Below are 12500 nucleotides of genomic sequence, written 5' to 3' on the forward strand. Positions count from 1 at the left end.
ATATCTAATATAATATACATGGAGACGGTAAGAATTCTTTTAATCGAAGATATACATATACTTCTCATCAATATCCAAAAGCTTATCGAAAAATAAATTACTCAACTTTTACGTGAAGAATCGTTCACCCAAACCTTATCCCCTATATATGTCAGGAGAACCCAAGGTTCCCCTCCAGACACGATTTAGCAAACTTTTCCCGATCGATCCGACCCACCGAGGCCGTCTCGACCGTCCGCTGCGCCTACTAGGGCCGATTTCTTCGGACTCCGATCAGAAAATATACCGATGCATGTCGTTAACACCTAGTCCGCCTCGTCCGATCTATCTAAACAGTCTCGACGCACCCAACACTCTTTCAAAGTCGGATTACTCGGACTCAATCTGAAAATGGACCGATGCATGACGTCAACACTTAGCCCGCCTCGTCTGATCTATCTAAGCCATCTCGACCCACCCAACACGCCTTCCAAGTCGGATCACTCGGACTTCGATCTGAAAATCTCCGGACTCATTTTTATGAATATCCCCAGTCAGTAAGAACGTTATTTCGCCAATATATACCAACAATAAACCATATTCCAATAGCTGAACCAAAAATATAATTCCCGATCCAAACGTTCTGCATCGCCCAACGCGACCACCTTCCCTATATATGTCAGGAGAGCACAGGGTTCCCCTCCAGACAACACTTACGCTCTATCCCCGACTCTCGGTCGATCGATAGGCCAGGTCAGCGGTGTCTGTTTCGGCCGAAGCTCGGACTTTGGTCAAAATGTTCCGATACAAAATTTGAACCAAGATAGATACAGATATGATTCCTTCTTAAATATACGTTGATTATCGAACAGAATATGGTAAATATTTTGCGATGACCGAGGATTTCATGAATTTTTTTTTTTTTTCGAAAAAATTTTCTATTATCGGAATTTCCTCAAATTTCATTTGGTTGCCTCCTAATGCTTATTAAAAATGATAATCAACAATCAGAATCATTATTTATCATTTATTTCAATTTTTATAATGAAAAACGTTCACGTCCTTTCGCGCCTCTCGATCGTCGTTTACGTGATGCATCGGTCAGCCCTAGTTTACGTGGTGCATCGGTAAGATCGAGTTCACGTTCTGCATCGGTCTGCCCGAGTTTACGTGGTGCATCGGTAAGATCGAGATTACGTGGTGCATCGGTAAGATCGAGTTCACGTTCTGCATCGGTCTGCCTGAGTTTACGTGGTGCATCGGTATGATCGAGTTTACGTTCTGCATCGGTGTGATCTAGTTTACGTTGTGCATCGGTAAGATCGAGATTACGTGAAGCATCGGTATGATCGAGTTTACGTTCTGCATCGGTCTGGACTCTGAGATATATTTTCGACGTGAAAATGTTCCGATACAACTTTTGAACCAGGATAGTTAGAGAGATGATTTTTTCTGGGATGTACGTTGATTGGGGAATGGATTGTGGAAAATAACTTGCCATGACCGAGGTGTTCTCGAATTTTTTTTTTTTTTCGAAAAATATTTTCTGATTTTGGATTTCACTCAAATTTGATTTCGTTGCCTTCTAATGTGTTCTAAAAGAGTAAATCAGTAATCAGAATCGAAAAATATTTTTCGGATTTTTTTTTTTTCAAAAAAAAATTTTCTGATTTTGGAATTTCCTCAAATTTGATTTGGTTGCCTTCTAATGTGTTTTTAAAGCGTAAATCAGTAATCAGAATCAATATTCATTGTCGACTTTAATTTTTATAAGGAAAAATGTTCACGTCCTCAAACGCCTCCCCATCATTAGCCCGAGTCCAAGTCGATGTCAGTCCCGAGCGGACGGTGTCAGATACTACCTATCGCCCCGGTCTGGACTTGGCGAGGTATTTCGACGTGAAATGTTCCGATACAACTTTTGAACCAGGATAGTTAGAGAGATGATTTCTTCTATGTTGTACGTTGATTGTGGAATGGATTGTGGGAAATAACTTGCCATGACCCAGGTGTTCTTGAATTTTTTTTTTTTTCGAAAAAAATTTTCTGATCTTGAAATTTCCCCAAATCTGATTGCGTTGCCTTCTAATGTGTACTAAAAGAGTAAATCAGTAATCAGAATCAATATTCATTGTCGACTTTAATTTTTATAAGGAAAAATGTTCACGTCCTTAAACGCCTCTCCATCGTTACCCCGACTCCAAGACGATGTTAGACCGGAGCGGACGGTGTCAAATGCGACCGATCTCCCCGGTCTGGACTTAGCGAGATATTCCGACGTGAAATGTTCCGATACAAAAATTTAACTGTGATAGTTAGAGAGATGGTTCCTTTTGTGATGTACGTTGATTGTGTAATAGAATATGGAAATAAACTTGAGATGACCGAGGTCTTCTGGGATTTTTTTTTTTTTTCGAAAAATATTTTTCGATTTCGGAAATCCCTCAAATTTCATTGAGATATGTCCTAATGTGTTCTTAAAACTTAAATCAACAATCAGAATTAATATCCAAAAGTTATTTCATTTTTTATAAGGAAAAACGTTCACGTCCTTTCCGCTCCCAAAAAGTGAGATATCATAGAAAATATCGCTATATTTGTTGTTTACGGCCATACCACGCTGAAATTGCCAGTTCTCGTCAGACCCTTGCGCCGAAAGGTTGTCGTCTCCAGACCTCTCAGAATTACCTGTATAATTGTGAAAGTGTTTCAAGTGTTCGTCTCATGCCCTCGGGCGATTCGCCACATTCCGTAGACGAAACAGGGCGTAAAACCCCTCCGGCGTTGGCCGCATTCCGAAGTGAAGCCGCTCTGTCTAGACTTTACGGCGACTAGCCGCATTCCAAACCCAAGTGTTAGTGAAATCTACCTGAAATTTACCTGTTTTGGGTCGATTTGGACAAAACTGACCGTATTTGAAGTGAAAGTGACTAAAGTTTCTAATTTAAATTCCTCCGAGCGAGGAATTTAAATCGAAAATGACGCTCGATAAGATGGAAATCGAGAACAACGATACAAGTTCCGGCGAGGAAAGCTCCACCTCCACCGCACCAACCAAAAAATCGAGGACTACCGATATCAGCAATCCCAAATTCACGCACCCAACCACCAAAAAAACATTAAAAAGAAAGACGGTCCAGCACGTTGAAATCAAAAATAGATTCAACTACCTCCCTGAAACTACGAAGGACGAAGTTGAACCTAAATCTGCCAAAAAACCGCCCCCAATTGTCGTACTGGGGGTATTTACAAATCACGCCAGAAAAGTGAGGGAAATAAAATCCGAAGTAGACGGAAACTTCTACTTAAAATATGGGGTAAATGACACCACCATATACAGTGAAACCTTGAAGGACCAAGAAAAAATCATGAAATTCTTGGACAAAAATGGTATACAGTACCACACTTATACCCCCAAACACCTAAAGACCCACGCCTTTACGTTGAGGGGCCTAGAGCAAGACATCGAGCTGGAGGAAATTAAGGACGACTTAATAGGCCAGAATGTTCCTGTAATACAAATCCATAAGATGAGGGCGACGCAATCCCCGGCCTACATGGTGGTGACCGACAATACAGTCACCTTAAAACAGCTACAACAACACATAAAAGTTGTAAGCTACACTAAAATTAGGTGGAATCGGTACACCACCAAAAAAGAAATCATTCAGTGCCACAGATGCCAGTTGTGGGGCCATGCCACCGCCAACTGCCATAGGGCGGAAAAATGCCTCAAATGCGCCGAGTCGCATTTGACGATGAACTGCCCCAAACCAATAACAACCTTGGCTAAGTGCATTAATTGCCATGGAAGTCACCCGGCAAACAGCATTGACTGTCCAATCTACAAATCTATAATCGAAAAGAAGAACTCCAGGAGTTCCAGAGCCGCAGTCGCCCCCAAACCGAGATACAGGCCAGCCCCAATTCCAGAAAGCAACCCCTGGGAACAGAGGAAAGCCGCCTATGAGGCGACAATCAAAGCAAATAAGGTGAGTGACAATACCAGCAAAAGCGCACCCACCATCCTGCCAAATATCCCACCTACGCCATCCCCGGAATTCCAATCAACAGGAAATCCATTTGAGGAAATTCAAAATGAATTTAAAAAACTCAATTCTTATATCAACCTAAATAAATTCCTTGAAAGTATAAAGCTTTTAAATAAAAAATTGGAGAGTGCCGCTTCTCAACAGGAACGGTCGAAAATATTCTTTGAATATGTAATTACCTCAAATGGATTCTAAGTCCTTGAAAATAGTTACGTGGAACGCCAACGGTGTGTCTCAAAAACACACCGAAATTGAGAACTTTCTAAATTTCAACAAAATAGACGTACTTACAATTAACGAGACTAGACTGAAAGACATAAACAAATTCTTCATTAACGGTTACAGAACCTTTAGAGCGGACCGAAACGACAATTCTGGTTTTGGTGGAGTCGCCATTCTTGTGAAGAACAGTCTTAGTAGCGCATCCACCATCTCGCCTTTACCCAAAGTAAAGTGCACAATAGAGAATATTAGTGTAATTTTTAATGAAAACTTCGTTATTACGGCGGTGTACAACAGCCCTAGTAACAAATTCACCAATAATTGTTTAAGGAACCTGTTTACAACTAAAAAAACCGCCAACGTTATCGTTCTAGGCGACTTGAACGCTAAGCACGAAGAGTGGAACTGCAATTGCAGAAATACTAACGGGAATCGCCTTTTCAGTTTCCTTGAATCCAACAATTATATAACCTTGAACGTCCCTAGTGGACATACACATTTCCCGGGCAATGGCAAAGCACCAAGTACAATAGATTTGGTGCTTACCAAAAACGTCCGCATAAACAGTATCCCAGAAACTAGTTGTCAACTGGGATCTGACCACAACCCAGTTATTTTCAAAGTCAACATTGATATCGAAAGAAACCCAGCCAAGTTGGTGTACGACTACTCAGTCACCAACTGGGATATCTTTCGTAAAAAATTGGATAGCAAAATCGCTATCAACAACAAAATTGAAACCGCCTCAGAAATCGAAAGGGAAATCGAGACGTTTACGAAGGCCCTCAAATATGCTCGCGATAAAACAACCCCTAAAAAACAACAAAATTTAGCGTACAAAAAACTCCCCCCTCATATAATCGATCTTATCAAATCGAGAAATAGAACTAGGAAACTTTGGCAAAAACATAGAAATTCAATAGACAAAGAAATTCTCAACATTTATACTCGCGAAATCCGGAAAGAAATCAAAAACCTCCAGAATGAAAGATGGGAACAAAAACTCACTAAAATAAATAACGACAGAACCTTCCTTTGGAAAACAGTCCAAAGTAATATCAAAAAATACTCCGAGGTTCCCATCTTAATCCAAAATTCCGCGGAATTCTCTACCGATAAAGAAAAAGCGAACATATTAGCGGAAACCTTCGAAACCGCTCATCATATTTCTCAAGCCGATGACCATGAACAGGCGGACATACGTAAAACAGTAGAAAATTTCCTTAACTCCAACAGGTTCGTTAAACCAGAACAAAAGTTCTTAACGAACCCAACGGAAATTTTCGAATTAATTAAAAACTCCCGATGAAGAAAGCTCCGGGAAACGACGAAATAGATAATAGGCTGATCAGAAATCTTTCTAAAAAATCAATAGTTCAATTGAACTATATTATTAACGCAATTTTTAAATTCCAGTACTGGCCTAAGTGCTGGAAAACGGCGATAGTTACGCCCATCCCCAAATCCGGAAAGATCACGACCTCTCCGAGTAATTATCGCCCGATCAGCCTATTATCTAACCTTAGTAAATTGACTGAGAAAATACTGTTGACTAAAATCAATTCAGTAATTAAAAATAACCAGATTAAAGACGACCATCAGTTTGGATTCAAGGCAAAACACAGCTCGACACAGCAAACATGCAGAATAGTCGTAGATATTATTAACAATTTCAATATCAAAAATCATACGGTCCTGCTCCTTCTAGATATCGAAAAAGCTTTCGATAAAGTCTGGATAGAGGGCCTGACCTACAAAATGATAAAATTAGAGTTCCCCAAGTTCATTACGAAACTGGTGAACTCCTACTTATCAGATAGGAAATTCACTGTCCGAGTAGGAAAGGAAATTTCCGACCCCATCGACATTACTGCGGGCATTGTACAGGGCTCTGTCCTCGGACCTAGATTATTTAATATCTATGTCCAAGATATCCCAATGCACAAAAATACAAACCTAGCACTCTTCGCAGATGATACAGCAATATATGCTCATTCAAACTGCGCTGAAGACGCTAACAACGAGCTTAAAACCCATCTCAAAATTCTTCATAAATATTTTGACAGATGGAAAATCAAACTGAACGAAGCGAAAACCGAACAAATCGTGTTTAGCAGAAGGAAAAATAATAAAATTATCCAAAATAAATTAAAAATAGGTGACATCGAAGTTCAACCCAAAAACAGTATCAAATACCTAGGAGTTGAACTAGATGAAAGACTTAACTTTCACCGACACATCAAAAATCAAGTCGCCAAAGGTTATGCAACAAAAAAGAAGCTATATCCTCTATTGTGCAAAAAAAGTCATTTAAATTCAGATAACAAAATTCTTTTATACACCTCATATATAAGATCGATCATCACTTACGCCGCGCCGGCCTTCTGCCACCTGAGACCCTACCCTTTGAGATCGATACAAAGTTTGCAGAACAAAGCACTAAGACTGGCTCTAAACAAGCCGTACTTTACAAGAATCTCAGACCTACACGAACAAGCAAACATACCGACAATACGAGAATACATAAACAAAATCTCCAATGACTTCTACCAATTCCAGTGCAACTCAAACAGACTGACAAAAAATATAACGAAATCGCGAATCCACGCAACAAACTCCCGACTTCCCCATTCCCTCCCTTACCAACACCTTCCTACATTCCTAAAACCCCAAGCCAATCCCCATAGAAACGCCACCCGCTAAAGCTGGTATTGTCACTCAACGACATTTTGAAAATGGTGTCTTATCGACGAGATTCGATGAACGCTAGAACCGCCATTGCAAAAGGTGTGTCCATCGCCCCGTAATCGTAATGACCAATCGGCCCCCGGGTTTCGACCCAATAGCGGCACGAGCGGACTTACGACGAAAGGGACTGGCCACATCCAGCAAATGGCGACCTAACCGATTCGTATCTCGCCGATTAGCATAACGGAACTAAACTTCCAATTGTAAATAACTGTAAATATGTGTAAATATATGTATATATCCCCCTACCTCCCCACTTCCTAACCCAAATTATTTCAATCAGGTTTTTATTTTTAATTTTCCTGAATAATTCCTAATGAGAACATATAAATAAATAAACGATATTAAATAAAAATCCCCCTTATCCCCAATTATTTTAAGATATTCAATCATTTTTTATTATCATAATTAAATGTATATACTTGTACTAAGTAGAAGCTTTATAGCCCCCCAATGTATTATAAATAAGTTCATATACCAACTTATAATGTATTTCTTAACACCAAATATACATGTTTGAATTGAATTGAATTGAATTGAACACTGAAGCCAAGCAGCGTCGGGCGCGGTTAGTACTTGGATGGGTGACCGCTTGGGAACACCGCGTGCTGTAAGCTTTTTTTTTACGTTCTGCATCGGTCTGCCGAGATAACGTGGTGCATCGGTATGATCGAGTTTACGTTCTGCATCGGTAAGATCGAGATTACGTGATGCATCGGTAAGATTGAGATTACGTGGTGCATCGGTAAGATCGAGTTTACGTGGTGCATCGGTAAGATCCAATTCACGTTCTGCATCGGTAAGATCCAGTTCACGTGGTGCATCGGTAAGATCGAGATTACGTGGTGCATCGGTAAGATCGAGATTACGTGGTGCATCGGTAAGATCGAGTTTACGTGGTGCATCGGTAAGATCCAATTCACGTTCTGCATCGGTAAGATCCAGTTCACGTGGTGCATCGGTAAGATTGAGATTACGTGGTGCATCGGTAAGATCGAGTTTACGTGGTGCATCGGTAAGATCCAATTCACGTTCTGCATCGGTAAGATCCAGTTCACGTGGTGCATCGGTAAGATTGAGATTACGTGGTGCATCGGTAAGATCGAGTTTACGTGGTGCATCGGTAAGATCCAATTCACGTTCTGCATCGGTAAGATCCAGTTCACGTGGTGCATCGGTAAGATCGAGATTACGTGGTGCATCGGTAAGATCGAGTTTACGTGGTGCATCGGTAAGATCCAATTCACGTTCTGCATCGGTAAGATCCAGTTCACGTGGTGCATCGGTAAGATTGAGATTACGTGGTGCATCGGTAAGATCGAGTTTACGTGGTGCATCGGTAAGATCCAATTCACGTTCTGCATCGGTAAGATCCACTTTACGTGGTGCATCGGTCTGCCCTAGTTTACGTGGTGCATCGGTTTGGACTTAGAGATATATTTTCGACGTGAAAATGTTCCGATACAACTTTTGAACCAGGATAGTTAGAGAGATGATTTTTTCTGGGATGTACGTGGATCGGGGAATGGATTGTGGGAAATAACTTGCCATGACCGAGGTGTCCTCGAATTTTTTTTTTTTTCGAAAAAAATTTTCTGATTGTGGAATTTTCTCAAATTTGATTTGGTTGCCTCCTAATGTGTTCTAAAAGAGTAAATCAGTAATCGGAATCGAAAAATATTTTTCGGATTTTTTTTTTTTTCGAAAAAAATTTTCTGATCGTGGAATTTCCTCAAATTCGATTTGGTTGCCTTCTAATGTGTTTTTAAAGCGTAAATCAGTAATCAGAATCAATATTCATTGTCGACTTTAATTTTTATAAGGAAAAATGTTCACGTCCTTAAACGCCTCCCCATCATCAGCCCGAGTCCAAGTCGATGTCAGTCCCGAGCGGACGGTGTCAGATACTACCTATCGCCGAGGTCTGGACTTGGCGAGATATTACGACGTGAAATGTTCCGATACAACTTTTGAACCAGGATAGTTAGAGAGATGATTTCTTCTATGTTGTACGTTGATTGTGGAATGAAATACGGAAAATAACTCGCCATGACCGAGGTGATTACGATTTTTTTTTTTTTTCGAAAAAAATTTTCTGATCGTGGAATTTTCTCAAATTTGATTTGGTTGCCTCCTTATATGTTCTAGTAGCGATAATCAACAATCAGAATCAAAATCCATGATCGGGTTTGATTTTTATAAGGAAAAATGTTCACGTCCTTTTTTACAACCCCGACTCATTGACGATGTTAGAACCGAGCCGGCGGTGTCAGATACGACCGATCGCCCCGGTCCCGATCGTCATTTACGTTGTGCATCGGTCTGCCCGAGATTACGTGGTGCATCGGTATGATCGAGTTTACGTGGTGCATCGGTAAGATCCAATTCACGTTCTGCATCGGTAAGATCCAGTTCACGTGGTGCATCGGTAAGATCGAGATTACGTGGTGCATCGGTAAGATCGAGATTACGTGGTGCATCGGTAAGATCGAGTTTACGTGGTGCATCGGTAAGATCCAATTCACGTTCTGCATCGGTAAGATCCAGTTCACGTGGTGCATCGGTAAGATTGAGATTACGTGGTGCATCGGTAAGATCGAGTTTACGTGGTGCATCGGTAAGATCCAATTCACGTTCTGCATCGGTAAGATCCAGTTCACGTGGTGCATCGGTAAGATTGAGATTACGTGGTGCATCGGTAAGATCGAGTTTACGTGGTGCATCGGTAAGATCCAATTCACGTTCTGCATCGGTAAGATCCACTTTACGTGGTGCATCGGTCTGCCCTAGTTTACGTGGTGCATCGGTTTGGACTTAGAGATATATTTTCGACGTGAAAATGTTCCGATACAACTTTTGAACCAGGATAGTTAGAGAGATGATTTTTTCTGGGATGTACGTGGATCGGGGAATGGACTGTGGGAAATAACTTGCCATGACCGAGGTGTCCTCGAATTTTTTTTTTTTTCGAAAAAAATTTTCTGATTGTGGAATTTTCTCAAATTTGATTTGGTTGCCTCCTAATGTGTTCTAAAAGAGTAAATCAGTAATCGGAATCGAAAAATATTTTTCGGATTTTTTTTTTTTTCGAAAAAAATTTTCTGATCGTGGAATTTCCTCAAATTCGATTTGGTTGCCTTCTAATGTGTTTTTAAAGCGTAAATCAGTAATCAGAATCAATATTCATTGTCGACTTTAATTTTTATAAGGAAAAATGTTCACGTCCTTAAACGCCTCCCCATCATCAGCCCGAGTCCAAGTCGATGTCAGTCCCGAGCGGACGGTGTCAGATACTACCTATCGCCGAGGTCTGGACTTGGCGAGATATTACGACGTGAAATGTTCCGATACAACTTTTGAACCAGGATAGTTAGAGAGATGATTTCTTCTATGTTGTACGTTGATTGTGGAATGAAATACGGAAAATAACTCGCCATGACCGAGGTGATTACGATTTTTTTTTTTTTTCGAAAAAAATTTTCTGATCGTGGAATTTTCTCAAATTTGATTTGGTTGCCTCCTTATATGTTCTAGTAGCGATAATCAACAATCAGAATCAAAATCCATGATCGGGTTTGATTTTTATAAGGAAAAATGTTCACGTCCTTTTTTACAACCCCGACTCATTGACGATGTTAGAACCGAGCCGGCGGTGTCAGATACGACCGATCGCCCCGGTCCCGATCGTCATTTACGTTGTGCATCGGTCTGCCCGAGATTACGTGGTGCATCGGTATGATCGAGTTTACGTGGTGCATCGGTAAGATCCAATTCACGTTCTGCATCGGTAAGATCCAATTCACGTTCTGCATCGGTAAGATCCAGTTCACGTGGTGCATCGGTAAGATGGAGATTACGTGGTGCATCGGTAAGATCGAGATTACGTGGTGCATCGGTAAGATCCAATTCACGTTCTGCATCGGTAAGATCCAATTCACGTTCTGCATCGGTAAGATCCAGTTCACGTGGTGCATCGGTAAGATGGAGATTACGTGGTGCATCGGTAAGATCGAGATTACGTGGTGCATCGGTAAGATCTACTTTACGTTCTGCATCGGTCTGCCCTTGTTTACGTGGTGCATCGGTAAGATCGAGATTACGTGAAGCATCGGTATGATCGAGTTTACGTTCTGCATCGGTCTGCCCGATATTACGTGGTGCATCGGTCTGCCCTAGTTTACGTGGTGCATCGGTTTGGACTTAGAGATATATTTTCGACGTGAAAATGTTCCGATACAACTTTTGAACCAGGATAGTTAGAGAGATGATTTTTTCTGGGATGTACGTGGATCGGGGAATGGATTGTGGGAAATAACTTGCCATGACCGAGGTGTCCTCGAATTTTTTTTTTTTTCGAAAAAAATTTTCTGATTGTGGAATTCTCTCAAATTTGATTTGGTTGCCTCCTAATGTGTTCTAAAAGAGTAAATCAGTAATCGGAATCGAAAAATATTTTTCGGATTTTTTTTTTTTTCGAAAAAAATTTTCTGATCGTGGAATTTCCTCAAATTCGATTTGGTTGCCTTCTAATGTGTTTTTAAAGCGTAAATCAGTAATCAGAATCAATATTCATTGTCGACTTTAATTTTTATAAGGAAAAATGTTCACGTCCTTAAACGCCTCCCCATCATCAGCCCGAGTCCAAGTCGATGTCAGTCCCGAGCGGACGGTGTCAGATACTACCTATCGCCGAGGTCTGGACTTGGCGAGATATTACGACGTGAAATGTTCCGATACAACTTTTGAACCAGGATAGTTAGAGAGATGATTTCTTCTATGTTGTACGTTGATTGTGGAATGAAATACGGAAAATAACTCGCCATGACCGAGGTGATTACGATTTTTTTTTTTTTTCGAAAAAAATTTTCTGATCGTGGAATTTTCTCAAATTTGATTTGGTTGCCTCCTTATATGTTCTAGTAGCGATAATCAACAATCAGAATCAAAATCCATGATCGGGTTTGATTTTTATAAGGAAAAATGTTCACGTCCTTTTTTACAACCCCGACTCATTGACGATGTTAGAACCGAGCCGGCGGTGTCAGATACGACCGATCGCCCCGGTCCCGATCGTCATTTACGTTGTGCATCGGTCTGCCCGAGATTACGTGGTGCATCGGTCTGGACTTAGAGATATATTTTCGACGTGAAAATGTTCCGATACAACTTTTGAACTAGGATAGTTAGAGAGATGATTTTTTCTGGGATGTACGTTGATTGGGGAATGGATTGTGGGAAATAACTTGCCATGACCGAGGTGTTCTCGAATTTTTTTTTTTTTTTCGAAAAAAATTTTCTGATTGTGGAATTTTCTCAAATTTGATTTGGTTGCCTCCTAATGTGTTCTAATAGCGATAATCAACAATCAGAATCAAAATCCATGGTCGGGTTTGATTTTTATAAGGAATAATGTTCACGTCCTTTTTCGCCTATGTTCTTTTTCGACGTGAAAAGTTCCGATACAACTTTTGAACCAGGATAGTTAGAGAGATGATTTTT

Source organism: Harmonia axyridis, chromosome X (genome assembly GCF_914767665.1).
Source record: "Harmonia axyridis chromosome X, icHarAxyr1.1, whole genome shotgun sequence".
Lineage (NCBI taxonomy): Eukaryota > Metazoa > Arthropoda > Insecta > Coleoptera > Coccinellidae > Harmonia > Harmonia axyridis.